Raw genomic sequence first — 26,863 nt, forward strand, 5'->3', positions numbered from 1 at the left:
AAGGAACCTAGGTCCCTGTGGTGGTTTTGTACTGTCACCTTGGTTAAACTGGAAGTACATTTTAAAACACCCTTCCCTGTATGATTCTGGGCTAGAATTGAGCTAAGGAGAAATTTGCTCAAGATTTGGAAGCTGGAAGTAAAATAGCTCTGAAGGATTTATGCTTCTGAAGTTGTCATGGCTAGAAGCAGAAAGAGATAGACACAAATGTGCCAGAGTGTTCCTACTTGTCCTTACTCAAATTCTTGAGTGCCCAGCTCTTCTTCCTCATTGCCAGCCCTGATAAACAGCAGAGACCTCAGGCCCACCCCTAGACACTGGGCAAGAACTTGCAGAAGTACTATCTATGAAGAGACAACATCTTTTCACAGACTTCTACAGCAGACCCTTGTCTATCCCCATCCAGGAAACTGACATATGTTGCTTCCTTATTTCCCTGGGAGCTCTGGCTTGTCCCCCAGCATACACACAATCTGTGCTTCTCAATGCCTAAGTAGTGACTTTCCCACGATCCTCCAGCTCCCTTTTGTGATCTTTACTTCTCTAGCACCTCCAATGATTGAATAAAGTCTAATTTCTATAATAAATTATTGATCACATGATATAGTGGTTCTTCTTCTCTGAACCCTAGTAGATACAGTCCCTGCAGACTTCATGGAGCAGAATTTCTGCATCAACCCTGGCTTCTCTAACTCTGAACCTTTACGTGAGTAAGAGGTACCTTTCTCTCTTGTTCAAGCCACTGTTATTTTGGTCTGACTTCAGAACCAAGACATCTATTTGTTTTGGACTAGATTAGACCTTGAATCTCTTATTCCAGTTGTGCCCCAACCCGTGACACAGAACTGACATGGAGCCATTGACTGAATGAATGAACCTTCTCTAAGGTGGCTACAGAGACAAACTTTTCAGTGGGTTTTCCTGGGAGTGTGCAGCAGCTCTGAATTCCTTACGTGGTAGTTGGCTCGTCAGAGTTTGCAGCCCAGACATTCTCCCCATCATCCTCTCTCTTTCCAAAACCTTAAACTACTTTCTAAACATTTGGTGCTTCACCAGCAGTTATTACTGTGCATAAGAGGGGATGATATGTGTGCTCCAGACATCAAGGCCTATGTGTGGTGTATTGAATGATCATTGGCTAACTGCCTACCAAACCCCTTCTAGCTGAGGAGTGGGCCTGGCCTGGGATCGCCACTAGTCCACTGAACACATATAGGAACTAGGGAGTAGAAGGGGCCCTTTCTCAACACACTTTAGTGACATCTGCTAAAATGGCTTTATTAGCTCCTTGCTCTTGCACAGGAACGATACTGCTGGGACCGAGGTCAGCTTGCTCTGCTGCCTCTTTCTCCCCTTCTCTGCCTTTTTAGGCCTGTTCCTCTGCCTGTGCCATTTCAGCTGTGATTTTCTCCAGATCCACTTTTACCTTCAAATGGTACGACCTTTGGAGTTCACGGTTAAATGAATCTGTCCTTTACAGGAATCTCCTTTTCTTGTCCTGGTGTTGCTCCTCTATTTGAAAAAGTTCAGCTTCTAGTTTTTGCTGATGAACTATTAAGACCTAGACCTGTAGTTTGAGGACCTGCCTTCTAGCTGTTGTGATAACTGACTGTAAGTCTGGCACCACACTCTCACTAAGCGTCATACTGATGAGGTGGTGGTTTCTCTGGAAAGAGATAATTCTGTATGCTTCATTGAAAAGCCATCAACAAAAGATAAGATAGGAGAATATCTAGGTGAACTTGACAATGAATTTTTAGATACAACACCAAAGTCATGACCCATGAAATAAATAATTGATAAGCTGGGCTTTGTTTAAATTAAAAACTTCTGCTCTGCAAAAGACATTACCAAAGAATGAGAAGACAAGACACAGACTGGGAGAAAATATTTGCAAAAGACATGTCTGATAAAAGGCTGCTATCTAAAATGCACAACTCTTCAGACTCAACAGTAAAAAAGTGAACAATCTGATTAAAACACAAAAGATCTGAAAAGAAGGTCACCAAAGAAGATATGCAGATGGAAAATAAGCAATATGAAAATATGCCTAATATTGTACGTCATTAGAGAATTGCAAATTCAAACAAGATACTAATGCACACCTATTAGAGTGGCCAAACCCAAAACACTGACACACCAAATGTCGGCAAGGATTTGGAGCAACAGGACCTCTCATTTATCACTGATGGGAATGCCAAATAGTACAGCCACTTTGGAGACAGTTTGTCAGCTTCTTCTAAAACTAAACATACTCTTACCATATGGTCCAGCAATTATGGTCCTTGGTGTTTATCCAAAGGAATTGAAAATGTATGTCCATGTAAAAACCTGCACATGGATGTCTGTAGCAGCTTTATTCATAATTGTCAAAACTTGGAAGCAACCAAGATGTTCTTCATGAGGTGAATGGATAAGTAAACTGTCGTACCTTCAGTTAATGGAATATCATTAGCACCAAAAAGAAATGAGCTACCAAGCCGTGAAAAGACGTGGAGGAAACTTAAATACATATTACTTACTGAAAGAAGCCAATCTGAAAAGTCTACATACTAGGTGATTCCAATTATATAACATTATGGAAAAAGCAAATCTTTGGAGACAGTAAAAAGATCAGTGGTTGCCTGGGGTTAGAGAGGAGGGAGAGATGAACGGGCAGAGCGCAGGGAATTTTTTGAGTCGAAAAACCATTCTATATGATATAATAATTGTAGATACATGACATTATACAATTGTCAAAACCCATGGAATGGGGTTCACACCAAAAGAGTGTACCCTACTGTAAGCTATGATCTTTGGGCCATGATGATGTCTCAGTGCAGGCTCACCAATTGTAAAAAAGTAGGGGACGCTGATAGTGACGGGGAGACTGTGGAAGTGAGGTGGGGGTAAGGGGTATACAGGAACTCTCTGTGCTTCATGTTCAATTTCACTGTGAACCTAAAACTGCTCTAAAAAAGTCTAATTAATTAATTAAAAAGCCATCATCATAATCCTCTGGATCTTTAGCAGGCTGTATGCTCTTGTAAGATTCTTTTTTCTCTATGTGAGATTGTTTCTTCCTCTAAAGCAGCTCCTGTCTGATTTTTTTCACTTATGTAAGGAAGGATTTAGGGGGATTATGACAGGCCTTCATAAATTCACTCTACTCTATATTTTCTGCTTTATAGTTGTTTAAATATCCTTATTTCTCTTCGTCAGTGAGATCTTGCCATATGCCACCAACAATCTTGCCAACTTCCCACAGTGTTAGGTCAGGGTAAGAAGCCTTCACTTGGTCCCAGACTTTTCTGCCAGCCCTCATGGGTGGCACTAGTGCTTTATCTTTGGGGTTTTGAATCATGATACCAGAGGACACCATGACCTGGCTGTTAGTGCCCAGGGTTCCCCCCAGCCTCTAGTGGGCAAGCTGACTCTATGGTGTGCTGCGCATTTGTGTTGCAGGAGCTGGGGCATAAGATGGTCTTTTTGACATTGTGAAAGGTTAAGTTCTCAGTTGCTTAAAAATAACTATGAGACACAGAAACTGCGCCCACCATTCTGGCTTCACTCTCATCTCTCTGGTTTTGTCAATGGAGAAAGAATGCCTGCATTTACCATCCCACCAATATACTATCTGATATCACTGGACTAAGTCCCTGTATTATGATTTTTTACTTTCTACATTCTTGATACTCTGGTAGCTGGGGCCTTATTGACTGGGAAAGACTGCTTGTCTTAGGGTTAACCCGTTCTTAGAGATCGCAAAACGGGAAGCATGTCTTTCTTATATAAACCAACCAATCCAGAGCCCCTACTCCAAACCATCTTCTCTTGGCTCTTACACTCCAGGAGATGGAGACAATATCCCTCTGACCTAATCATCCCAGGACCAGATACCAGACAACTACAGACCTCCCTATAGCCCAGAGCCTGCTGAAATCATTCAAATTTGCAAATTCTACATCTGCTTGCCCTCCCTTGCCTTGGCTGTTTCACAGAAACCACGATAAGGCTTGTGCCCATGCCCCCACCTCCTGGCTGACCGTGCTGCTTCCCCAAGAGGCCCCGTGGGGCAGGCATGCCCCCTCCTCTTGGGAACTATGAGTGATAAATTATATTTGCACTGGCAGTCATCTCTTGATCAGCTGGCCTCATCACATCTGAATAAAGACATAATCCAGGGTACATTTTAAAACAGTCCTCCAAAGGAAATAGGATGCTATTAGGAAGGGGGTATAAATGTTGAGTAGCCCCCAAATGACCAAAGAGAAGCCAAAGAGGGCAAAGGAGCCGAGCTCCCTCTCGCCTTGTTTGCCTGGCCCCCCAGCTTGATTCAGGGGCAGGTTTTCTTCTGCTGAACAAAGAGGAGGTGGGAATCCTTGTGGGAGCAGAGCCCCCAGCTTTCCTCCTTTCCACTGCTGCTGGGGCAGCCCACAACCTTAGGCTGGCAGACCCTGGCTCTGTAACTTCTGATTGTCACCCCCGCCCCCCCCCCATCCCAGTCTTGTGGCCTTACCCTTTTAGCCTGAATTCCAGCCCCTACCTTTAGGAACTGTCATCATGTGTAATCTCGCCTAGGGGAGACCTCCTCCACCTTCCTAAATGGAAGGTATTCCATTACATGGTAACGTGTGGATTAAGTGGCTGTAGGGAAGTGTGACAGAAAGTCTGTCAGAGTTGGGCTGGACTTGCCAAAACTTGGTGTAATGTGGGGACGCCATCCATGTGCCCCCAAAGGAAACCTGAGCTGAGGGGAGGCTGGGGCAAGTCAGGATGTTCAAGGTAAGAGGCAGAAAACAGTGTGGGGGAGGGGCAGACAAAGCTCAGACCTGAGCTGGCCTGAGAAAGAAGGGCTCCCAGTGGGTGGGGGCAGGAAATTTCTCCTCACAGCTGCCAAAGGCCGCAGACCCTCAGGATATCCCACTGCATTAGGGTGGGGAGGGTGGGGAGGGTGGGACTCAACTCAGCTGTGGGGGATGGGGTAGGGGAGGAGTGGAGAGGAGGGTGGGAGGGGCGGGGGTGGGGGAGGCAGGTGAGGGAGGACAGGATTTCCTCCAACGAGTGATTCAGCCTGAGGCCAGAGGCACCTGGACCCCAGAGGAAAGGCCCTCCCTCCAGAGATGAGAAGTTGGTGGTTCCCGGTGGAGAGGGCCTGCACCTTGGGGCAGCTGGAGGGCCCAGGACAGGCCAACAAGAATATCCAACAGGGTGGTCTAAGCACCAAGACAGCAACTGAGCAAATCCCGGAAATGCGCACAGCCAGATTCTGAGCCCTTCTGGAAGCCCATCTTAGTGGCCCCCTCAGGGCCTCCTCCCACTTCCCTTTGTCCAGAATGGACACTCCCAGCCTCCAGCCTCTCTGGCCATCTGGGCTGGTGGTCAGTGGGGCTCAGTCTGGCTTTCCTCCCTCTGCCTCTCCTCCTGCCATCCTCCCCTTAGCGCTGCAGAAGCCAGCCCTCCTCCAGCTCCGGGTGAGCCCCAGACCTGCCACGCTGTGCCTGCCTTGCCCAAGCCACGCTCCAGCTGGGACATGGTCTTTCCGGTCTCTGCAGGCTGAGACACCTGAGGCTTTAATTACTTCAAAGCCTTTCTGGAAGCAGGTGAGATAAGTGTAAACAAGTGAGTGAGTGAGTCATCCAGCCCTCCCAGCCCCTTCCTGCCTCAGTCTCACCCTCAGCCTCTCCAGTGATCAACGACTGGTTCTCTCCTCATGTGATCACTGTCCTGGGGCCAGGGCCTTTCAAGGCTCCTCCGCTGCACACCGCCACCTACATCATCTTCCTCCTCAACACACCCCCATGGTTGACGGACCAAATCTCACCCGCAAAGCACTTTCCATGGATTAGTTCACTGAATCCTCACAACCTCATGAGGTAGGTTCTATTATGTCCTTTTTACAGATGACAAAAGCAAGGCCTAGAGATGTTAAATAACATACCCTAAGTTACACAGGTTGATGGTGGACCTAGGTTCAAATTCCAGCATTCTGACTCCAGATCGGTGATTTTAAGCACCACCTATACTCTCTCCCTCTCTCCTCTTTCTCCCTTTTAGAACTCCCAACTGTCCACACACACATTCACTCACACACATGTGACACTGCATTTGCCCTATAGCTCTGCCTCTGCCCCTCCTCCAATCATGAACGCTTCTCACGCACCTTGCAAAGTTCAGTTCATACCACACATAATCTCCTTCTTCAAGATCAGGGGAGGAGAGTGCCTCTTAGCTGTGGGATGTATGTGTGTTGGGAAAAGGAGCAGAATAATTAAGGTGACTTCTTTTTTGTTATTATTCAAGTATAGTTGGTTTACAATATTGTGTTAGTTTCAGGTGTGTGGCATAGTGATTCAGTATTTTTGCAGATTATACTCCACTATAGGTTATGACAAGATAATGGGTGTAATTCCCTGTGCTATACAGTGCGTCCTTGTTGCTTATCTATTTTATGTATAACAGTTTGTATCTGTATCCCTCTCCCCTTTGAGGTGACTTCTTGGTGAGATTTCTGCTCTGGATATCCCAGTTGTGGAAGGATCACGAGGGGACAAAGAGGGGAAGGCTGGGACATGGAGGAGGTTGCAAAAATGACCCAGTGGTCCATTTCTTTCCATCCAACTGTGACCAGAGCCTCAGCCTCAAATTTAGGGAAAGGAGCAAGGAAAGAGAGTGTTCAGTGGGGCAGACAAGGTTGAGAGAACATCTCATCCCCGCCCACAGCTGGTGGCTTGGCGGGGCAGCATGGCGGGAGGATAGGAGAAGGGCAAAAACACAGGCTCTGGAATCAGACAGGCCTAAGTATGAACCTCACTGCTATGTGGCCTTGGAAAAGTTACTTGACCTTCAGACCCTCAGTGGTTTAATCTGTAAAATGAGATAATAAACAGCAGCTGGTTCTAGATGTTAAAAGTAGTCAACTCCATTTTGCAACTGTCATAGTAATTGTTAATGCAGGAAAGAATCATCAATCATCAATGGATGCTAAAACTACTGGGCAATTTATGGGGGAAAAGGATAGTCTCATAGTATCTCCCCACATTTATTAATTTCAATGGGAAAAAAGTAACCTTTATAAATGATAGATCTGACAGAGACCAGATTAACCAAGTGATCAAAGTTAACATCACCAACAATGGGACCACATGACACCCTGTGCCTCCTGACAGATGCGCCAAGGAGGACACAGTGTCACTCATGGTTAGATTCCCTATCTAAATGCACAAAGTGAATCTAACCATGAGAAAACTATCAGACATCCAAACTCTTCCAAAGAGTCAATATTATAAAAGGCAAAACAAATGAGAAAAACTTTTATAGATTAAAGAAGACTAAAGAGGCATGACAACTAGCCACAACCTGTAACACTGGACTGGATCTTGCATCAGAAAAAAAAAATGCTATAACAAGACAATATGGGGCAAAGGGCAGAATTTGAATATGGACTATATATAGATAATTCTGTGTATTAATGACATTTCCTTAATTTGGTAGTTATTCTAAGGTTATGTAAGAAAATATTCTTGTTCTCAAGAGAGATGTGCCACTGAAGTATTTAGGGATATGACATTTGAAACTTATCCTCAAATATTTCAGAAAAAAATAATACTAAAATAATTACATCTGTGTGTGTGTGTGTGTGTGTGTGTATGTGTGTGTGTGTAAGAGAGAGGGACAATGAAACTAATGTAGCAATACTAGTTTTCAGTGAATCTTGGTAAAGGTCATTTGGGAGTTTATTATGGTGTTTTTTAACTTTTCTGTAGGCTTAAGCTTTTTCAAAATAAAAAAGAAATTAAAAGAGAGTTACTGAATTAACACAACCTGGCACTGATTTAGACCTTGTTGGATGCTAGTTGGATACCTTTGCGGGACAGTGGGTCCCAAAGACAGCATAACCCCTTGCTCGCAGTGAAACCCGAGGTCCTCACCCATCATCTGGCTTCACTGAAATCCCAAAGCTTCCATTTTTGTATCCACTCACAGAATCTTCCTGGCCAGAGCTGAGAAGTGGGAATAGGAGGAGATGGCCGAAGGGTATGGGGAAGACAGTCCTTCCTCTTTCCTCACCCCTAAGAATTGTACCTTTTGAGAGTCTGGACAGATTTGTCCGCATGTATTAAGTAGTTGGTGTTGAGCGATTTGCAAACAGAAAAGGCACTGATTGAGAAGCAGGAATGCCCCTCTGGCTCATCCTCCTGCCTCTTGGTGATGCCTGCGCCCCCGAGTACCAGGAAGGTGTTACACACACCGGCTGAGGCATCAGTCAGCCCAGGGAAAGCCAGCCTGAGTGTCAACACTCTGGCAGGGAGAAGTGATAAAATGCATATTTAAAGATGTCTGAACAGACTTGTTTGAGAGACAACTGGAGTTGTGAAGTAATCCGGATGTCTCCCCATGTCTCAGTTTTGAAGGCAGGGTTTGCCTGCAGGCCTCTGACCTTTAATGTCTTTCTATTATTGTTAGCATTTAACAAAACTTTGCTTAAGACTTGGGGATGACAGAAATCAACACAGAGAGGCACTTATAATTGCTGCTAGAAGGGCTATTCACTCTTAAGGCCCTCCATGGGACGGAAGTCAGCTCAACCTGGGATTCTCCAGGCCTAATGCCTGGGCCAGTGATGCTGCACCAGGCACGAACGTTTCCTCCATAGACTGACCTCCTCTGGCCCCAGTGGCCCCTGTGAGCCAAGGTCTGCAGTCCTGTCAGCAGTACTAACCCATAGGGAGAGTTACAGGCTCTTGCTCAGAGCCCAGCTGTCAGAATCCTCCTCCAGAATGTAAGCAAGGGTCCAAGAGCCAGGAGGCTGAGCCCAGGCAGAATGAGTTACAACAGGAGGCTGAATTTCCAGGAAAACATAAAGGAGGCCAAAGGGCTGTTGGCAGAATGATTCAGATCTGCAAAGATAGGGCTCTGAGGGAGCGCTGATCAGGAAGACAAAAGAGGACTGTCTTCTCTGCCAGTACTGCCCTCTTTCTCACCCAGCTTCCCTGCTGGTTTATCTGCCACACCCCTGGTCCCTGAAAGGGGTCACACTGCAGACCATGCACAGTGGACCCTCCCAACCAGCTCTGTTCTTTAAAGGATCTCCCTCCCTTCCATGTGGGCACTGAGAGGCTGCCATCACATAATCCTTGCTCTCCTGGGTACAGTGATCAACCAAAGGGAGGGAGTGTGACTCAAACTGGGTCATCAGCTCCTTAACTGAAATTTTGCATACAGGTAACAGGAGACAGAAGGCCTTTATTTTCTCTGGAGTCATATAAGTCTAGAGTTGTCAGTCTTCCCCATATCCCACGTAGAGGTCCAATAAGAGGGAACGAGGCCAACACAGAGAGGGGCAGAGCCCCAGTGACATTGTTGGTGTTTCTGGATCCAGTTGTTCCTGAAGTCCTTTCCAGTCTGTTCATGTCTGTTACATGAACTAATCCATTGCTGCTTCTCTTGAGCTACTTAGAGATGGACTTCTGTCTCTTCTTTAAAGAAAAAAAAATTCCTGATTAATACACTGTGTTAAACCTCTTGTCCTCCAGGCTAAGCAGAATCTCTCTCTCTCTTCCTCTCGCTCTCCCTATCCCCCATATTTTAACTAGATGCAGAGATTACAATCCAATGGCTGAAACTGAAAAGTTGTGTGGATTCAGGTCTGGAGTAAACATTTGGTTGAAGATTCATTGATGGAAACAAAAAAGAAAACTGTTCTGTTAAGAAAAATAGAGGCAAGAAAAGGAACCATATGGGCAGATTGAAAGACACATGATTTTTTAAATTCCTGAGTCCCATTGTGCTTCCCACCTTTCCTTTCTGTGATACTCTCTGAATTCCTACAGTATCCTCTGTCTTAGCCTTTTCTGGGGTATGTGACAGAAACCTACCCAGGCTAATGTAGGCAAAAAGGGTAGTTATTCTAAGGCTAGGTGTCTCCTGGAACCCTGGAACAAGTGTCACACCTGGGACCCAGGAGGGCCTAGAAGCCAGGCCTAGAAGCCTTCTCTCTCTGGGTTCATTCAGTTCTCTATGTACACGAAGCTGAGCATGTCTGCTTCATGGCCTCAGAGTGTACATCTTCAGTCAGATGTCCTGTTCACTCTCTGGCCCTGTCCAAATCAGGGGAAAGGCTCTAGCAGGCTCAGTCTGGGTCAGTATCTGCTCTGCTTTAATCAGCCATGTCTGGTGGAGTGGGGGGCACACTGTACCCCAGCTTCTGCAGTCCACCTCCGGGGAAGGCTCAAAGAGGAGTCCTCTACTAGCCAGGTTATATCAAGCTACTCTGAGCGGGTTTCCATTCACTGCCATCAAACAGAGTTGACTAAAACAGCTGCCCATAGTCTTGGGTGCCTGTTTGCCCCTCACCTCCCTATCAGAAGGTGTGTGGCTCAAGGGCATGTCTAGCTGGATCAGAGGCCAGTTCTTCCTCAGTGAGTATGGAGAAAAGTCTTCCTCGATGGCTCTCCTGTGAGCAACTAGCATTCATGGTGGTAGCAGCTGACAGTCTCCCCCTGCCGCTACCCACAGCCACCACTGAAGGAGAACTGGCCAGTAACATATCGTCTGAACCCATCATGCATCCTTCGTAGGATGGCTAAGACTCCTACAGAGCATTCCATAAGCAGACTCCCCCCTGGCATGCACATGACTGTTGATCATAACTTGCCCTTTCAGGAAGGACGAGTACCAATATTTTACCATCTCTGGACAATCCTGGAACCATACAGACTTAGCACTGAATGGAGAATTTTGGAAATTGAACATGACTGTACAGTTTTCACTGGGGGTGGTAGGTAGGGCTGCAGAGGCTGAGGCAGGTCAGCATGAATCTTGGGCACTTCTCCCACCCTTGCACTTAGGACTCTAAAGATATCAGTTCCACCCAGAGGCCAGAGTGTTCTTTCCTGAGCACCTAGTCTGCTTGGTGGACCCCTTGTAGTATGTCTTTAACTCTCCCTCTGCCCTAATTACTTGGCAACAGGTAGCCCTGGATGTAGGGCGGGGATGGGGGGCACCTCATGGAGCACAGGCAGACTGAAGTCTCAAAGTGGGAAGAATAGCAGGATGTGTCCCATTCAGTGCTGCTATTCTCAGATGAAAATATGACTGGCTTGTGTTAAAGCAGAAGCACATAATTACAGCCTAACATAATCCAAAGGGATCATTTAGAATTTAGAATAAAATATAAAAAAATGCAAACACTCAGGCATGTCTGGCTACCTCCCTCCCCCACACATCCAGCATTGCCCTGCTCCCCATCACTTTCTAATCTAAGTCTGATTTTTCTCCTTCAACTTGAGTAGAAAACACTTTCCTAAACAGCTGGAACATATCTCGGCTTGTTGAAGGCCCAGCCTCCTGTTTGCCTTTAGACCCCCGTGGGCAACTTCCATTGAGCTTTTAGGCTTCATGCTGGCAGGAGACACGTGACTGCCTCAGTGCTTCTGTTGGCAGAGGATGTGTTCCAACAACACACCTTGTCAGTAACAAAAGCATCAGAGAAACAACCTAAGTGGCCTAGGGAGGAATGCACTAGAGAGGGGTGGGGGAGACATTGAAGTACAAACATATCATTAACCACTAAAACAATGACACACTACCAAGCAGGAAACTATAGGGACTTGGGGGAAGAAGAAAGGGAAGGTTAGGTGAGGCAGGACCTCAGCCAGGTGATCGGAATTATCATCATTGTGATGAGTCATGTTGATTACATGTCCCCCCACATGGTGGGATGAGAAGGGCGCTTCACCGGTACCATCTTCTTCCCAAAACCCATAACTCCAGTCTAACCATGAGAAAACCACCAGCCAAACCCGAATTGAGACACATTCTACAAAATACCTGGCCAGACTCCTCCAAACAGTTAAGGGCATTAAGAACTCCAGGAAATCATGAGAAGCTCTCACAGACCAGAAGAGACTAAGAAGATGTGATGACTAAATTTAATGTGGTATCCTGGATGGAATCCTAGAATAGAAAAGGGACATTAGTGGAAAATCTAATGAAACTGAATACAGGGGAGTTCAGTTAGTAGTAATATACCAGTATTGTTTGCTTAGTTGGGACAAATGCACCACGGACATGTAAGACATTACCAATAGGGGGCGCTGTGTGATGAGGGTATATGGGAACTCTACTACCTTTGCAACTTCTCTGTAAACTTAAGACTATTCTGGAATTAAAAAAAAAATTTTTTAAGGTAATGCAGGGATTGTGCAGGGAGGGCAGGAAGGTCTGGCTTTCTGGTTGGAAGGAGAGGGAAGGTTTGGGAGGAAGATGTCCTAGGAAATCTGAAGTAACACCAGAGAGGCTGCAGGTCTTGAATGAAACAGGCATCCCTGCCCCAGCATCCCGGAGGAGGTGGCTTCCTACAAATAAGGTTAGCAAGGCTTTTCCCTCACCTGTGGATGGCAGAGAGAGACCTAGAGTTGAATTTCTCCAACTCCAAGGTGCACACTAATCACTCAGGGTAATCTTGTTAAAATGCAGATTCTGACTCAGCAGGCTGGGTGGAGCTGAGCTTCTGCTATTCTAACTGGCTCCCAGTTGGTCCAAGGGCCACACTCGGAGTTGCAAGAGGCTGGAGAAATGGGCATCACAGTTCACCTGGGAAGAAGAGAAGAGATGCTGAAAGGGAGGCTGCAACCTGAAGACAGGATTCCCAACCTCACCAGGACCTAAGTAGAGGGGCAAGCTCACTGGAGTGGTCCAGTGAGAAAAGCAGAGCATGGGCTCTGTGGTTCCAGGAAGAAGGTCTGGTTCTGATCACCCGCAAACTGCTACACTGGGCTGTGCCTTAGCCCCCTGCCTCATGTCCCCATCTGCTCAATGGGCATTGTGACTCCCAATGTCTATGCCTCAAGGTTGTTCTGGGGATTGAATGTGAGGGTCTCGGCACACAGCGAAACTACTTTTTGAAATGACTGAGGCTCCTGTCAAGAGTTTCAGATGACTTACAAAGATTGTGTTTTCCTGTTTTTTATTATCATGGCTGTACTCTTCATGAAACCATTTTTGCTTTATTTATTCAATCATTCAGTCATTCAACAGTTATATGTTGAAAGCCCACCATGTGCTTCTAAAGAATTTGTTGCCTGAATTCTCCTGTCTCATGGAATCCAGATTCACAGAAGGTTAAAGCTGAAGAAAAGAAAAAGGCCAGCTGGATCTTGGCTCCACTTGCCAAGTCCAGAGTCTCCATTTGTCTTTCTCCACCCAGTATGCTCCCTCCCTCTGACCTCCCTCTCCAGCTGGATCTGCAGGAGAGAAAACTGGCCAAAACTTCAGCCATATCCTGATTGTCCTCCCAGGGACAGGGGCTATGGAATTCCTGCTCATCCTTAAACTTACTTATACAAACACATTTATAGGCACAGTCACAGGAGTTTTGAAATCAAATCAAGGTGGTTTCTTCCCAACAGATAAAAGGAAAAGAGAAAGAAATCAATGCTGTTGCCTTCTGTTGGGCCACGGACCCTTTAGGAATCTGATAACAATACGTGATGCCATCACTATTCAAAAAAAAAAAAACTCCACACTTAAGCACACCTGTGCCCCCAGCTGCAGGGGATTCTGGACACTGGGTTAAGAATGCCAGGTCTAGAGGCTCCTTTAAGCTTAGGGATACAGAGAAAATACAGCCAGACAACAGGTTAAGGTGGTGAGTACGATGAAGATCCCTAGTTTTCAGTGTTATCACACTGTTCGTATACCCTCAAGTCCCCAGCTCCATCAGTGGCCACTCACAGCCACCCTTTACAGCATCCCGCATGTCAGGTGCAGACTTGCCCAGCCGGGGCATCCCTGTCAGCTGCTTCTCCTAGGACCCTCGGGCATCTCAGTGCATTATGCCATTGGTATGGAAACCCTGAACCACTTCTTTCTGGTCTGTGGCTGATTTCACTTTGAGTGGCCAGGGCTCCCACAAGTGTCCTCCAACATTATTCTCAGTCTTCCTCCTCTTAAGCTTAGGCTAGCACAAAAAATAACGCACCTTTTTCCCCAGCACAGAAGTCCACAGACCTTTACTCAGAACCCAGAGGGAGTGGAAGGAAATACACAAGAAGATCCAAAAGCATAAAAATGGTTCACCATCTCCAGGACATCTCCTTGACCCCGGATCCTGGACACAAGCTGGTGGCCCCAGGTCTTGGTTTCTGCCCTCCTATCTCCTTATCCCTGTCTCAAGGACTGCCTTTCTTAAATGATCCCTTTACTGCCTTTTTTCTCAGGTTCCCTCTAACTCTTCCCTCTGTCACTGTCTTCCTCGGGGGCTGTGTATGAGGAAGATGCAACTGTCCCCAGGAACAGAGAAGAAAATGCTAGTTTTCTACCAATATCTGCTCTTCTTTCTTTTCTTTCTTTCTCTCTCTTTCTTTCTTCCTTCCTTCCTTCCTTCCTTCCTTTTTTGGTTTGAAAAACAACTTTTAATTTATTAAGTTTTTAACGCTCAGGCTTTTTTTTTTTTTTGCATCCAGTTTGGGGAGGGGGTTTCTCATCCCCTTTGAAACCTACCCTAGACTCTCTATCTTTTTTTAATTGAAGTATAGTTGACTTACAATGTTGTATTAGTTTCTGGTGTACAACATAGTGATACATATGGATATATTCTTTTTCATATTCTTTTTTCATTATAGGTTATTACAAGCAGTTGAATATAGTTCCCTGTGCTATACAGTAGGACATTGTTGTTTATCTATTTTATATATAGCAGTTTGTATCTGATAATCCCAAACTCCTAATTTACTCCTCCTGGCTTTCCCCTTTGGCAACCACAAGTTTGTCTTCTATGTCTGTGAGGCTGTTTCTGTTTTGTGAATAAGTTCATTTGTCTCATTTTTAGATTCTGCATATAAGTGATATATGATATTTGTCTTTCTCTTTCTGACTTACTTCACTTAGTATGATAATATCTAAGTCCATCCATGATCCTGCAAATGGCATTATTTCATTCCTTTTTATGGTGAGTAGTATTCCATTATGTATATATACCACATCTTCTTTATCCAGTCATCTGTCAATGGACATTTAGGTTGCTTCCATGTCTTGACTATTGTAAATAGTGCTGCTATGAACATTTAGGGGCATGTATCTTTTCAAATTAGAGTTTCCTCCAGACATATGCCCAGGAGTTGGATTGCTGGATCATATGTTAACTCTATTTGTAGTTTTTTAAGTAATCTCCATGCTGTTTTCCATAGTGGCTGCCCCAAACTACATTCCCACCAACAGTGCAGGAGGATTCCCTTTTTTCCTCATCCTCTCCAGAATTTATCGTCTGTGGATTTTTTAACAATGGCCATTCTGACTGGTGTGAGATGATACCTCATTGTAGTTTTGATTTGCATTTCTCTGATAATTAGTGATGCTGAGCATCTTTTCACGTACCTATTTGCCATCTGTATGTCTTAATTGGAGAAATGTCTGTTTAGGTCTTCTGCCCATTTTTGGACTGGGTTGTTTTTTGTTGTTGTTAATGGGTTGTATGAGCTGTTTATATATTCTGAAAGTTAAGCCCTTGTCAGTCATATTGTTTGCAAATATTTTCTCCCAGTCTGTAGGTTGTCTTCACTTTGTTACGATTTCCTTTGCTATGCCAAAGCTTGTAAGTTTAATTAGATCCTATTTGTTTATTTTTGCTTTTGTTTCTATTGTCGTGGTAAACTGACCCAGGAAAACATTGCTACAATTTATGTCAGAGAATGTTTTGCCTGTGTTCTCTACTAGGAGATTTATGGTGTTCCGTCTTAAGCCTTTAAGCCATTTTGAGTTTATTTTTGTATATAGTGTGAGGGAGTGTTTCAACTTCGTTGATTTACATACGGCTGTCCAGCTTTCCCAGCCCCACTTGCCAAAGAAGCTGTCTTTTCTCCATTGTATGTACTTGCCTCCTCTGTTGAAGATTACTTGACCACAGGTGTGTGGGTTTCCCCTTCTTTTTTTCGCATACCTGAGTTTTAGCTGGCATGTGATCACACACCTGAAGATTATACTTCCCAGCATCCTTGATGCTTAGGTGAATTCTGACTGATGGCTATGAAGAGCTCAGCTGTAGGCCACTTCTAAGTTATGAACTTAAAAGAAATGGGTACGTGTGCCTCTTGCCCTTTCCTTCTTCCCACTGACAGGAAGGCAGACATGATGGCAGGAGCCCAAGCAGCCAATTTGAGCCCATTGATGGCAGCCACCATGGGCCTCTAACAGTGACTGATACATAGTAGGCACTCAATAAAGAAATTTTTGGAGGGACAACTCATTTAATCTTCACAACAACCCTATAAGGTAGAATTACTATGTCATTATTAACATCCCAACTTCACAAGTGAGGAAACAGACACAGAGAGGTTGAGTGAAGTCACAAAAAGTAGGATTTGACTGCAGGCAATCTGGTTCCAGAATCTGCTCTCAATTGTGACAGAATATAGGCTGTTATGTGAAAAAGAATAGACATCTATCCCGTTTAGCCTCTGTATCTGGGGCTTCTTTGTTATAGTAGCTTAGATATTCCTTAATATATCCTCTGTGCCACCCATTCCTTGTTGCCTAAGTCCCAAGTATGAGCTCTTCAAAGGCCAGTTGTCCAGGAGGCAGATTCCTAGGGGGCAGCTAAGGGTAGCTTTCTAGGGGCTGAAGACTTTGAATTGAGTCCCTTCCTTTTCACTCCAGGCCACGTACTATTAAAAATCAGCCAAGTCCTACTTGGGTCACCAGCTTCTGATGCACCCACATGTACTCACAAACCCTCCCTTTCCTCCAGTTTATCATCTCAAAGACATGGGCACATATACAATGAGGACCTTGATAAGGACACAGCCCCTCAACCCTCCCCAAAGGGTAGTGTTTTGTCTGTTTAAATCAACCAACGTTTCAACAGTTTTGCAGTTTATAGTTTACAAGTTACCACCACAGAATCTAGGCATGGAAAGATGTCCAGGATCTATTATTGAATGAAAAAAAAGTTTCAGAACAGGATGCTTGTTCTGCTCTTACTTCTACACACATACGCACACATCTATATGTTTGTGAAAATGCACCCCCCCTCAGAAACAGTGGCTACTCATGACCACTGTGGAATAGAGCAGGTCTGAGTGTCACCCCCATTTCACAGATGAAGAAACTGCGGCTTTAAACAGGTCAAGACCCAGACCACAAAGCTAGTATGAGTGAGACCCCTGCCCTACACCTCAAAACTCTCAAAAGTCTTTCCATTAGGCCTGCTTCCTGTCGTTCTAAGTCAATGTCATTCTAGGTTATTGTCCCCATAGTCTATCCAGCTCACTGCTCCCTACCCCATCCTCAGCCTCTGCTCTAGAAGGAAACCAGAGATAAGCAGTTTCTGGGGGAGCTTTTCCAGTAGGACCTCACTGCCTGTCTATGATAACAACATCCAGGGCTGTGGGTCTCACCCAGTGATAAAGGAATCCAAATTACCTGGAGACCATGATAAAAATGTACCAGCAGGGGGAGGGTATAGCTCAAGTGGTAGAGCACATGCTTAGCAAGCATGAGGTCCTGGGTTCAATCCTCAGTACCTCCTCTAAAAACAAATAAATCTAATTACCGTGTTCCCCCCCCAAAAAAATGTACCAGCAGAGGCCCCTCCCAGCACCCAACTCCTAATCAGACTCAGCATCCTGTGTATGTGTTTTTAATAAGTTTTCCCTGACTCTCCAACCCCCTACCCCTGACAGGTGAACTCAACTCACAGCCACTCTGTCAATATCAAAAACTGACACTAGCTAAGCCCCTGTATGTGAAGGGTAAGGGCATGGCTGTTCTCCCCTTTGTTTGCCCACAAAGATCAGTTACATGTCTTTGATGGGAGAGATGAGTTGGGAAGAAAATGTGGAAGCAGGGTGGAGACCTTGGGTCACTGCAAGTGAGATGCCCCCAGGTGCCCACAAGGAGGAGAAATCTCCAAAGAAGGGGAGTTGTCCCCCCAAATTTATTAACTCCTTACACCTAGCGCTGAAGTTCTTGAATAATAAACAGCATTTGTACTGAAATGTGCCTGTTACAAAGCATCTTTGGGGAACATTAGGTTCATCTGGCCCTCAGAGGCAGGGATTACTATCCCCAGATCTCAGATGGGGAAGCTTAGGCTGAGAGTCCCTCCAAAGTCCCACAGCTAGGAAGTTACAGGCTTAAATCTAGGATGTCTGATCCGTAATGACAGGTGTGATTGCCTCAGCTGTAAGCCATTCTGGGTGGGCAGGGGAGCGGTTCTACACTTCTCACAGACTGGTGCCCATAAGAATCCAGGAAGGGGTTAAATGGGAGGGAGCTGCTACCCCAAATGGAAGATTCTCAGGCCTGGTTCCCAGGGATTCCATTTTAATGGCTCTGGAGTGCAGCCCTGAAACCTGCATTTTTCTCAGGCTCAGATTGGCACACAGCCAGGCACATCAGACATGGCTCCCCTGCTGGATTCTCCTCCTAGATCTGGGGAGAGAGGGACATGAAGTGTCCTGGCTCAAAGTGTAGTGACTCCAAGGACCCCAAGATGTCCACACTGGTGAGAGGAGGAAGCACCATGTACCCTCATGGAAAACTACTGAAGACCCCAAGAGAGAAAGGATGGATAAGAATAGAAAAGGGCAGAAGCCCCCCTCTACCACTTTCCCCCATCTAAGGCCTAGGTTTGAGTCTCACTTTCCTGAGCTATTTAGAGTAACTGGAAATTCCCAGTACTTGTGGCTTACTCTGATCTGTGTCCAGGTAGGATGCCTGCTCTTTGGATATGGCAGGTGGGTGGGAGGGGCCTGGATCAGAGCTCTGGGAGACCTATACACAATCACAGAGCATCACCTCAGTGAGTGGTTGTCACAAGATGTCACGTTACACGGGGACCTTCAAAGCCCTACACCTCTCCTTCTGTCGCATACACACACACACTGCCCTCCCTCTCTCTTCTCTAAGGACAGTGCCAAAATCCCACAAAGACCCACAGTGACCTTTATGGACTGCTTCATCCCACACCTGGCCATGGTTCCTGCTTACTCTGACCCTTGCTTCTCCTAGTTGTCCAGGGCTGGACAATGTCCTGCAGTGGGGTGGGAACAGATCTCAGGAGCAGGGCTCTGGTGAGTGTGGCTGTGCCAGGGTCAAGGGTTCAGTATCACTAGGTGATGGTGGCAGCTTGGGTCAGCAGAAGGAAGTATTTGGCGTATCAGGGTGTCAGTGTGTATCAAGCATGTGAGGGACCTGGGGGTTCTCTGCCAGGGAGTGGCTGGTTATAAACTTGGAAATTCAGGGACCTTGGCTCTTCTAGCAGTGCCAGACAGCACTGTCACCACCTCTCACTGCTTTCTATATAGTCTCTGAAAGGACTGACCTGTTGGCACTCACCTTCCCTGTGACCTTTCTGTCTGTCAAGTACTACCTAAGGAACACAGCCTGCCCTGTCAGCCTTGATGATCATACTGTAGAAAAAGAAATTCATTATTTGCCAGACATCAGTTGGAGGGCAGCTGGCTCAGCAGCAGAAAGGAACAAGCACAGAACTAGTGGAAGGGGTGGAACTCAGCAGCACTGAGTCATTTCTTCCCTGTGCAAACCCGGGAAGACCGGAGAAGCCTCTTTTGCCCTTTTGGGAGAGGGACCTTCTCCCTTAAGGCAGAGGGATGGCTAAGATGACCACCAGTATATCATACCAGGATTAGAGAAGCCAATCCTGCTTCTTGACTGAATTTTGCAGTCCTTGGAGTGGCACTGTGCAGCAGTACCGAAATACGGACAGCAGAGGGAGCGCTTGCCTAACCTTTCCGCGCTGAGGCGGTTGCACGGACCCTAACTTTGTGAGCAGGGAGTTGGGGGTGGGGAGCGGTTCTGGTAATTTGCTTCTGAAGTCCGGGTGGCTGCAGAGGAGGGCAAGGCTGGAGTAGGAATAGAGATGACTCGGGGCTCATAACTTCCCCTTTAGGCACTCACTGCGAAGAGGAAGTGGCCTCTAGCGATGCCCCAAGGGGGATCGTTTTTATGCGCCCCCCTCCCCCACCAGCAGAGACATGGCTTGCCCCTTTCTCAACCTCACTCATGTCCGATCCCTGAAAGAGCGTTCCGGGCATCTGCGGGTTCCAAGGGGGTGTCCCCCAGCCGCATCCCTGCTCTTCCTTGCCGTGGCCCTCTCCTAATGGTTCAGTGCCAGGAAGTGGAGGTGAAGCGTGCTCATGTAAAGGCTTGTGGTGTGAGAGTGGGACCGCGTCAGGGCGGGCTTGGGGGCTCCATGTGCAGTAGAGGGAAAGGGGTGATTGAAGGACCCGTGCTTCTGTTGCGCGTCTCCATAAATGCAGCTAGGTGGCGCTCTAAGCCCGCATCTCAGAGAAGAGCAGGTTTTTGTTGGTGGTGGGTTTTTTTTTTTTTTTTTTTGAAGAGTCCGGCTCAGGCGGAGGGAATTTGACTTAAGATCCAGGGAGCTGTGCAGGAAGGAGGCAGTTGCGACTAACGATCCTCCTCACTGAAACAGAGGGACGGTCGTGGTATTTGGGGCCTATGGAGCAGCCATGGGTCCCAGTAAGCTTGGAAAGGGCGAGGAGAAGAGGGGGCCAAAGGCATGGCACATGTTGTCAGGGACAGAGGATAGATCCCTTCCCGGGGAGCTAGAGAGGGGTCGGAGGATCTTTTAATCTGAAGGTAAAACCACGGAATTTATAGGTTCTGTTTTGAGGCCACTGGGAGAAGAATTCGGGGTCTTGGAATTTAAATTCGGCCTGGGAGTAAAAAAAAATCCAAGAGCGTGTTCATGTCTGTCCATCTATTTGTTCTTTTCCCAGGATTTGCGTGTTTGTGTATCAATCACCTCCTACTCTGGGCCTTCCATACTCCACCCCGTGTGATGGAGGGGCGGGGGGACAGAGGACTGATGAGGAACACGTCTCTGAATCTTTGGCCTCTTCCTTCAGATACCTTCAGCGGCTTCTCCTGACTCTTAGAAATCTGCCCCAATCTTCGAGAAGCCGCCCCCCAGCCTCCTCAGAGTTTAGGACGAAGGGGGGGGGGGTTAAATGCATCTGACTCAGCAGCATTCCCAGGTTCAGAATTTGTCTCTCCAAGACACCCTGGCATCACGTGCCGTCTCTGCTTGAGGCCTTCCCTAAAGCGATCCGTCGGGCCCCAGTTTGGCTTCTCTCCAAGGCCTGGAAATTCCTGAGACTCTGAAATCCCGAACTTGTGGCGTCTTCCCTTGGCACCATACATGTATCATCATCCGGGGCTTCACCCACAGGTCTCATTCCCTCCCCGAGCTCAATTGGGAGCCTGTGTAAAGGGAAGGGTAAGCCTGAAGAGGCCAAGGGCACGCGCTGCCAGCAGCGCAAGTGTTAATCCCATGGGGCCGTCTAGGAAACCGAGATCCCTGAGGGACGCTAGAAACTGTCCGCTGCGGAGAGCGGAACGCTGTCTGACCTGGCGGACTGGAACTCCTAGGTGAGACCCAGAACCACAGGTTTCCTCCTCTAAAGTAAAGGGTAGCAGGGAGAGGTTGGTTCTAGTTAAGGGGAGACAGAAATCTGGAATCAGAGACTGAAGGGAGCGCAACTGGGACCTGGAGAGGTGGTGATTCCCCTGCCCTCCAGGTCTACTGGCCTAGTTCCAGAGGCCTTAGCAGCGTCCTCAGAGGTTGCCAAGCTCCTCGGAAGGGATAGGTGGGCTTGAAAGGATGCTGGATCCCCCTTAGTCCTGCAGTGTCCCCTCAAGTCCCCAGGCCCTCACTCCCCGTCCCCACCAGCACCAGCGTGGCATGGGCTCCAAGCCCAGCGTGCTGGGATGCGGGCAGGAGAGCATGGGCCTGCCAAGTAGGTGGCCCGGGACGGAACGAATCCAGGGTTCTGGGAGAAATTGGGCGAAGAGGAGAACTGGTTATTCACTGCCCCAAGATGCTCCACCCTTTTCCAAGCTTTGGCACCACTCACTGCCTGGCCTGGCATGGGGGTTGGGAGTGGGGATAGAGCCCTCCGCTGAGTCCCTGACCCCTCCCTGAGGCCGGACGTATTAGTGCTGCTTGATCAGACCTCATTTCCTGCGAAAATGGAATCATGTCCAGGATCCTTAATAAAGTGAATGACGAGACTTCGAGTATAATTGGGCTTCCGGTTGGTGGCTATCTCCTTAAACTGACAGTGGAAAATATGTAAACCCACAGAGCCTAGATATAATTATATGATTGTCAGAAAGAGGTGCAGTGTAGATTCGTTCAGACCTGGAGGCAGTAACCTGAGAAATGGGCATAAACGCTTACCCAGACCAAGAGACCCAGGAACCTCAGACCTCCACACGGACCCCACATCCAAGAGCACCTCTGCAAGCTTTGGCCTCTCCTCCCATCCTCCCTGCCGCTGCCATCGGAAAAAGCAGAATCTTTATACGCTGAGAGTTGGGAGTGGGTCTTTTCCTTCCTCTGAGAGGAGTGTCCTCCAGTGCAGGGGACGCCCTGGCTGAGAATCCCCTGACGGATGCCCCAGGACCGCGAGCACCGGCTGAATATTTCTATGCATAATCCAATTTTCTCTGTGACTATCTAGTTAAACTCTTTAACAACAGCTACATAATTAGAATTTGGATTCCCATTAATTTTCCCTGGGCCTCAAACCATTTGCAGCTCACACTGGTAATTAATGCGATACATCACTAACTTTACCCAGCGCCGGCCAGCGGGGCTCAGGTCGCTCCGCCACGCGCCTGGCGCCCTTGCTCGGGTCCCTGATTTCGGACCCGGCTTTCCGAGTGGGGGCCTTTTCCCTCCCTCCAAAGCCAAATGCCTCGGCCGGCGCACCCAAAGCCTTCTTTCCAGGAAATTTCACGATTAAAAATATTTATCGGGAGCAGATTTACGTTTCTGGGTTTCCAGTCTCGGGGCGTCTGGGTAGGCTATTAAGAGTAATTAGCATCTTTTGCGCATGCAGATTTACTTCGCTCACTGTCACATAACTCATCTCTAAAAGCCAGCGCAGGCGAACACAGGCGCCGCAGCCAAAGCCGCCGTCAGAGCTACGGCCCCTGCCTGGGTCTGAGTAGGTCTCCCCTGGTTCCTGAGCCCCCAGTACGCGGCCCGCTCCTAGGTAATCTGGCCGAGCTGTCTGCTCCAGGCCCAGAAGACTACACTCCAAGCAATGTTCCCACCCTGGAGACGAATGACGCCAGGGTGACCTCAGGAATTGGGCGAGAAGGCCCAAACCAGATTCTCCCCTCTGCCCGGGCCGGGATCTGGACCTGAGGCTTCGCGTCTCTGCACTTGTGTGCACAAGCAAGTGGGTGTGTCTGTGTATGTAAGATCGCGTGCGCGCGAATGCACCTGCATGTGGTTGCTCGTGCGCGTTCCTGAAAGTGCGCGAAGCGCGCGTGGAAAGCGAGGTGATCTCTGCCCCACCTCCAGCCCATTTCTTCCCAGGACCGAAGCTCAAATGTCAGTTCTAAGGCACCCAGTTAGGGAACTGAGGTTCAGTGGGAGACTTGGGCCCCTACCTTGCCTTGATTTCCCTTCTACAGAGCCTGCCCTAGCAGCCAGAGAGCCTGGAGCGTGCAGCGCGGGGCGAGAGAGAAACTGGGAGGCTGGGCGCCGGCTCACGTCCGGAGCGCAGGTTGTCTGGTGTTGGTGAGAGGCCGCCAGAGAGAGGGCAGGCGGAGCAAGGAGTCGCTGAATAGCGGCTGGCAGGACCGCTGTGGGTGGCCGGAGACGCTGGGACCAGGTGGGGATGGGGGTGTGGAGGGGATGGGAGTTGGGGCGGGCCGAAGTACAGAGTAGTGGTGGGAGGACTAGGGCCAGGAAGTGTGGCCATGGCTCCTACGCTCAGGCCGGGCGGAAGCACCCACTCCTGTTTCGTTATTAACGCGCTGGGAAGTCCGAGAGCCGCCCAACTTTCTTCTCTTTAATGAGCCTAGAAGAAGAGGCTGCCCTGAAGGGGTTTGTTCATTAAAGATGTAGCTGGAGGAATATTGTCTCATTAATTATCTGGTTTTAATTACACTCCTACCCTTTGAATCCAGAGATGGGAAAAGTTGATTCGGTGGCGCTGCCCCCCTTTAGCTTAAAGAGTCTGAAGAGGGCAAGGGGACCTGGAGGATGCAGTGGGGACTGTGTGTGGTCGTGGCCGGGAAGATGCGAGCAGGCCTTTGGGGTGTATCGACTGCGAATCCCGGTGGGGGAGGGTTCCATGCCTGGGTTTGTGTGTGTGGATGAGGTCCGCGTGTGGGTCTGAAAATGTGTGTGTGTCTGAGTGTGTGTGACTACGTGTGCCTGAAAGGCCGTGTGAATGTGACTTGGGTGTCTATGTGTGCTCCCCGCCTGTGTGCAATTCTGTGTGTCTTGGTGTGCATGTGGGTAGCTGAGTGTGTCTATAGTCAGGCCCAAGAGTGGGGGTTTAAGTGAACAGGAGTATGACTATATAGCTGTGTCTGCACGTGTCTAAGAGGGTGGCTTCCTGCCCGTCAGATCAAGTGACAGTGACTGACCGTGTCTCTGGGTCTCTGCTGTGCCTGTACTCGGCCCCCTTGCCTACGTGTTGAGGGCGGATGCTACATAGCTAGACCATCCCAGGAGCTGGGACCTCTCCAAGGACATGGTTCTGTTTCCGAGGGTCCCCAGAGCTGGGGTGCCATCCGGAAACCAAGGCCTTTCTGGAAGGGGAGTTATTTAAGGGGATCCTCTTCCCTGCTTCGTCCCCTGTCAGGCTGGCTCGGCGCTAAAACGGGGGCCGTTTTCCCTTTAAATCGCGGACACTTTGACAGGGGACATTAAGGACCCGGCTGCTCAGGCTGAGCAGATCATAAAACCGGACAGGCAATTTCTGCTCCCGCCAAATAGCCGGGCAAACTCGTTCTGCATCTTTGGTTTTAATGCACTAAACTGGCAGCTAAGCAGGGAGCGAGCAAAGAGGGGGGTGGGGAGCCCCCCCACATACACCGGCGCACACACCGGCACTCGCACAAACACCCCTTCACACCCTGCGCCCCACGCCCCGCCCCCGACCCCCCCACCGGTGGAATTATCAACTAGAATTTGATTAATATGCAAATCGCAGGCAAACAGCTCCATATAATTCTTTCAGTGGAGAGTAATTAATCACCAGTTAAAGCAAATTAATACATATATCAATTTTGTCAGAAACATGCTTAGTTCAATCGCCCGTAAAATTGAAGTTTGAAGTATTAAGAGGCTCTGCAGAAACGCCAGGACTAAAACTTTCAAATTGATCCTATTTAGTAATCAATCAGGCTCTCCCCTCAGGTTAATCTGCCTAATTTTTCATCTCAAATCATACACTTTACTGACACGCCATCTAGCAAACAGTCGATAAAAAGTTAACAAAAATGATAACGACTCCAGCCAGAGCCATTGTGCAGGGCGGGTGGGTGGCGGGCAGCTTTGATTGCATTTCTAGGGTGATTGGGGACTTGGTTTTTTCCTGGGCTAAGGGCTAGGAGCTCTCCTGGACAGCCAGAGCCTCCCTGGCCACTACCCTTGTCAGGACAGCGATTTGCTGTCCTCCGCCGATGTTGGACTCCTCTCAGAATGTCAGAACATCAACAGCTTTCGCCACAAAGTCGCCTAAACCAGCTAGCTCCCTCTCCATGCCTGTGGTTGCACAGAATTTCTGGAAGCACATGTGCGTGCTTGTGATAACTGTGGGCTATGCCTCTGGCACTGTGTCTACATTGTGTGTATAACAGTGGGGATGGTGCAACAATTTAACAGCAAAGGTTTATCTGTTTAACTGTTGTGTGTGCTACTGACTACCTATATTTCGGTGGGTGTGCTGTGTCATCTATTTCTGGGCATCCTGTATGTCTTTGTCACTGTGGGTGTGCATTGGGTTTCTGCATTGTGAGTCTGTGCAACTCAGTGCCTGCCTTGTGTGTCTGCATTGTTTCTGGGATGTCTGTGTGACAATGTATGTCTCTGTTGTGAGTGCCCTGGGTTAGCCACCGTGGCACTACCCTCATCTACATGTGGGTACGTGGTCCCAGAGGGTCCTCAGGTAACCAGATCAATAAATACCATCCCAGACATCAGGAGACAAAGGACAGTCCCTACAGAGACCTAGGCACTTCACCTCGAGCAGCCTCTGAGACACAGGAGGGGGTCTCTTCTCCACACTACCCTCCATTTCAGCCTGTGTTGGGGGAATGGGAAAAGTAGAAGGAAAAGGCCCCTATTTCTTGGCAGAGGAGACTCCCAGTCCTAGATCCGTCTCCACAGAGACCTGGACCCACTACTTCTGACTTGAGCACTTGAATTTTCAAGGAGTGGGGTACAGGCACCTAGCTGGGTGCACATCCCATGTATTCAGATGTCACAAGCACACCCAGATATGGTGGTAACTCATCTCATCTCTATATACACACGCTGATAACTAAACTCACACAGGTCCCAGGGTACTCACAAGTAACTAATCTTCCTTCCCTACCACATCCACACCCATTCACAAACAACTAGCCACATCTAGCTCTCCGCGGGGAAGCCTGCACATGTCCACATGCACATATCAATGCACAGCAGTCCCTGCACACACTCGTACATATGCACATTAGATTCCAAAGCAGGCAGGACTCATCTGCTACCAACACTCCTGGCATCATCACCAATGCATCATGCACATCATGCACACATTGCCATTTGTACCCTGTCCTTTTGGGGCAGGACTGAGCCCCCTCAGGGAGGAGTAACTTGAGTGTGCTGGGGGATGCTGGGCCTTCTAGGGCAAACTGGGACTGGTAATGCCAAAAGTGGGTCTGCAGATTCTAAGGTTCAACCTGAGGACTAACTTGAGTAGGAGGGGGCAGGGGCCCCAGGATCCCTTGAACATTCTGTCCATTACCCCATGGTAGGGCAGAGGACAAGCCCCCACCCCAAAGAAGCAGAGTCCATGACTGTGTAGTGTCTACTCACTGCCTCAGTGGC

General features: G+C 48.0%; 1 pseudogene; it reads right to left on the reverse strand.

Annotated features, from left to right (window-relative positions):
• Positions 1–1,243: 1,243 nt before the first annotated feature.
• Positions 1,244–3,475, reverse strand: LOC102530743 (SWI/SNF-related matrix-associated actin-dependent regulator of chromatin subfamily E member 1 pseudogene; annotated as a pseudogene).
• Between the last annotated feature and the right edge of the window lie 23,388 nt (positions 3,476–26,863).

The sequence above is a fragment of the Vicugna pacos genome, chromosome 11, assembly GCF_048564905.1.
Source record: "Vicugna pacos chromosome 11, VicPac4, whole genome shotgun sequence".
In the NCBI taxonomy this organism is placed as follows: Eukaryota; Metazoa; Chordata; class Mammalia; order Artiodactyla; family Camelidae; genus Vicugna; species Vicugna pacos.